Source organism: Stylophora pistillata, chromosome 2 (genome assembly GCF_964205215.1).
Source record: "Stylophora pistillata chromosome 2, jaStyPist1.2, whole genome shotgun sequence".
NCBI classification, from domain to species: domain Eukaryota; kingdom Metazoa; phylum Cnidaria; class Anthozoa; order Scleractinia; family Pocilloporidae; genus Stylophora; species Stylophora pistillata.
In genome coordinates this window covers 23,636,326-23,641,022 of record NC_142520.1, presented here as the reverse complement: position 1 = coordinate 23,641,022, position 4,697 = coordinate 23,636,326, and the positions used below count along the sequence as shown (strand labels likewise).

The window sequence follows — 4,697 nt, the reverse complement described above, 5'->3', positions numbered from 1 at the left end:
TACTCTAGAATAAGTGCACCAGACCAAAATGTATTAAGGGTGCAGATATTTTGCAAGGTTCAAGGAATGCTCAGTCAGACATCTTTAGCACAGAGAAAAGGATGAAAAACACAACTTCATTTTTTTCCAGAGGAACCAACAAACATAACGAAAGCGAAACAAAAACGAAACAAAAAAACAAAAAACAAAAACAAAAACAAAAAACAAAAACAAAAACAAAAAACAAAAACAAAAACAAAAAATAAAACGCAAAAAGGAAACAAAATGTTGAATGCGCACCTAAATTATTATTCTTGTTACTGGGATTTGGGTTTCAATCAGTACCTCAGCCTACTGTAGCTATTTCACGACGTATGTTATCCCCTCAAATCTTACACTCCCATACTATTGTAATACTTAGTCAATGAAACTTGAGATGCAAAATTTTCACCTTGCGTATCGGCTGACAACGCGTTAGTTAATCATACATCCGCAACAGCCTCTAAACTTTGCCTCGCTCCCAACGTGCCACATGATGAAGAATCTGGAAAAAAATTTGGGACTATTTTCTATTTTGAAAGAGGTTTTATACGAAAGACTTTAAATGTGTTTAAAATGTTCGGAGTTTACTAATTTGCTACACATTTGTTCATTAACAGAATTCGCAACACTCTTAAAATCCTACTTTGACACATATCCAGTTTAAGTTATCTAGCTCAATTTTCACAAAAAATGGTGAAAAGGACTCAATGACATCGACTAACTCTTGGAATCAAGGAGAGATCTTTAATTAAGCTATCTCCATTTGTTAGGTCCTTGAATAATATCCAAATTAAGGAGCTACCGTTTGGAGCCTTCACTTACAACTCCAAGTTGTATCACCTGTAAGTAACACATTCATAAGTTAATATTTAATGGATTGTCCGAGCTCCAGCTCTTTGCAGCTCTAGCTGCATTAAGGGACTTCATAAAAGTTTTTAAATGATGTTTAGATGTAGTACAGAACTCAGTTCCGCGCCAGGACATATCTGATTTATTAGATTTGCCGACAGGCAGGGACACCACAACAGCTTTACATCAATTACTGCAGGCCCAGTAACCCACCCATCCTACCCCAGGGAAGGACATCCATCACACAGTAATCTCGTGCGTGGGAAATTAACGTCGCCTACCCCTAGCCTTGCAGCAGACGGGACCTCCATTTATTCCTCCCTATCCGAGAAGACTAGAATATCTAACCATTTCCTGATCTTATAAAAAGGTGGCATATTCTTCTCAATTATTTTAAGTCCTTGAGTGTTGGTCAGGCCGGGGCTCGGACCCTCGACCTTCCGCACAACAGTCCAGCGCTGTATCCATTGAGCTAGTTCCTCCTTTCGCTCTTTCCTGTGCAGAATTAGACATACCTCTACCCTCTCGCACCAGTGCCCATTTACTCTCCTAGGACACCCCATAGCCCTTAAGGTGGCTCAATAGGGTTATGCAAGATCACGAAGCGCGCGCCAGTGACATCAATCGAAAGTTAATTTTTCTCGTTGTTTTTGCTATTTTTCAAATCAAAGCTACTGAAACATAAAAAACAAGGGCCTAAATTTGCTCTACAACAGTCACCTCTGAAGTCGGGGCTTTTAGTCCCAAATTAAAACTACTCAAATATCGCCATTTTTTGACGTCTGTTTGACTTTGATTTCAATTTTCTTCAATTTCTTTCGGTAAAATTTTCTATTATTCACCGACCGGGTAGAGTCTGACAAGACGAAACTTTTGAAATCGAAAAAAATAGGAGTTGTCAAGGTAGTTTTTTCGCTTTTAACATTTTTGTTGTTTTTTGGCTGAGCGAAAAACTTGTCCTACAAATTTTTCTGATAAATTCACAGCAAGGAAAGCTAAAAGGGTATCACATCTCTGCCAAATTTTAAGGAATTTCACCGAAGGAAATACGAGAAATCTGAGGGGGAACTTTCTATTTTCTCACCTCAATGACAACCACGTGATCAGAATAGGAACTCGCCAAGATCGCTATTTGAGCATTCGCGAACTTTCGAACCACGCGGTTTTGTCGAGAACGAATGTGTAAACACGAGCGGACATTATCTTTGACGTTTTTGTACAAACTGCTTTTGACCTGAAAGTCAGTTGAGAACATACCTTAATTTACTATGCCGCAGAATCCTTGGAAATCTCTTCGAAGTGTTTCAAAATTGCGGAGACTATTCTCGTTGTGTTTGTGACCCTTGGAAGCGATGAGCGACTGGACAATGGCGGTCTCGTCAAAATACACACAAGACCTTTCCGTCCAAATCGTTGGTACAAATTATTTAAATCCTTGTATCTTAAGCCACTGCCAGCAATTTTTTCGGCAATGCTTTGCTTTATTGGGCTATCCGCATGACCTGGGTTGTACAGCTTTCCTTGAAAAGACAAGAGTCTCTGATGACGGTTGTCAAGATATTTCAGGTCTTCGGCGGCGTCCTTGACAGAGATTACAGAACTTCTGTTCACCAGCATTTCATCAGACAAAGCCAACCTAGGCGAAAGCAAGATTCTTCGAAGGGCGATCACGTCCTCTAAGGCGTCGTGGGCATCAAAGGTGGTTTGAAATAAATGTTCGTAAACAGAACTCTGCCCAGGCTTTGGAAATTTACCTTCTGCGTTTTGGATGGAAGAGTGCTTGCTTTTGATGAGTGATTTCATCAGTGTCAGAGTGTCTGCAAACCGGATGGAACTGATGGAACTGAGCTCCGCGATAAAATTTTCGCCACCGTTTCGAAGAAGTATTGGAATATCAAATGTGGCGGCGTTGTGTCCAGCCAAGATTGTGCAAACAGGCTTTGTGGATCGTGTTGAAGCTGAATCTATGCTGGCCCTCAAAAAAGTTAAGAACTGCCTAAATACTTGCGATAACTCAAAGGCTTCTACTAGTCGATTATCTTTGAAAAGTCGGCGGATTCCATTGACAGTTTTAACTGTAAGTTTGTTGACCTTTGACGCGTGAGAATCTATGTCTCTGGTTGGTAGAATATAGCATGAGAATTGTTTACCTGACTTATCCACGGCAGCGAGCTGACATACTTCTGCTGATTTTCCCGTGGAATTTGTCTCGATGTCAAATAAAACAAAGTGATAAAATTTACTGTCATCAAATTTTTCCTTTTGAACTGTGGGTCTCGAAGTGTATTTCGGAACTGCATTTTCGTACTGTTCTTGTTGTTGTTTCGTGGCAGCAGCGGTTATATCATAAAGATCAGTGATTGAAAGTTCAGAATTGTTCAACTCCAAAGTTGTCGCAGAAGAGTTTAGGTTCAGGCCAATGCCACTTTCATACATGGTACCTTCTTTGCCCTCGTTTTTCGAGGTTTCTGAAATCTGGTGTTTGTGTAATTGTGATCAACGTCGCTTGAATGCAACTGTTGATTTCCTTTGTTTGTCCTTCGAACTTTTCATGTCCATTTTCGTATTATGGTCTACACAGAAAAGACCTGGCTCTATGTTAAGTGACGCTAGAGTTTGAGGAATGTACCTGTAACCTAAATTTACTTGAGAGACACTGCAGGACACTCGATAATCATTGCTTTCACTTCCCCCGTAAAAGCGAATTTTGGGGTTCTTCGAGCCCACCACACTGTTCAGAGACTCGTTACGTTGAGAATTTGCTGCAGGTGCAAGTTTGTTTATAACAATGTCTGTGCTATATTCATCAAAGAGAGATTTCAGGGCTGATTGAAGGCTATCTCCTTGGAGGTCTTTGCCATAGGGAACATCTCTGTGACAATAATGAGAAGGGTCTTTCTTGTATCGACACCATGTTTCTCTACAACCAGTATGGTCACCAAATGCATGAGGCACAATGCTTTGAATTGCAGATTTCATGTTTGTAGCATCCCCCTTATTTTGTGCAATACAGTATGTAAAGGATTTGACAAGGTAATTGATGACTTTCTGTGACAACACTGAACTGTTGGGGAACTTACTTCGTTGGCTCAAGTTGTATAGGCGTGTTGTAAGGGATCTTTTTAGGTGAACTGTATCACTCCATATTTCCACACCATAGGGTACCTTTTGCTTTAGGAGAGATTCAGTCATTGAATCATCATCCCCGGTGTAAATTGAAAATTTGACATTTGATTTAGTTACCTTATTGAAAAGTTCCACTGCAGCTAAAGGCTCCATTGACTTTGAAGAGCCTGAATGATTTTTCCTACAGTCATGGTCATTTGGTTGTTTTCCTGCCTTTTTGGCTTCATCACAGGAGCGGCACATTTTATTTTTTGTTGTGTAGTCAAGGACCTTACCAGTTGAAAGGCCCATGACTGCAGCATGTCCGGTCTTAAAGTTGAAACCTCGCCCCCGTTTCTGCCACCCCATGTCGTAAGAACAGGCAATAGGTACCAAACTGTTCTGGTCAGGCTCGTTACCATTTTCAATTGCCTTCTCTCGTTCAAGGTTTAGGAATTGCTGGCAACTATTTTTTGCTACTAGCTCTATTGCCTTTCCAGCTTCCTTTTCCCGATTTTTAAAAGTTGATGAGTTCAGTGCAGGCACATTGAGGGTTGAAAGTAAATTGTTTAAATGGGTGTTGCCCACTCCTGTGTGTAAACAGCCAAGAGCAGCTCTCGTGTTCACATCAAAGGTCAATGGACCGCGTGCACCAGATCTGTGCTCTTTTGATGTTTTAATTGTGTTTTCCGCATTGCATTGGCTGCATATAACAGTAAACG

The 4,697-nt window shown here is 40.6% G+C and overlaps 1 pseudogene; it reads right to left on the bottom strand.

Moving 5' to 3' along the window:
- Window positions 1-2,121: 2,121 nt before the first annotated feature.
- Window positions 2,122-4,359, bottom strand: LOC148737911 (uncharacterized; annotated as a pseudogene).
- Window positions 4,360-4,697: the final 338 nt, after the last annotated feature.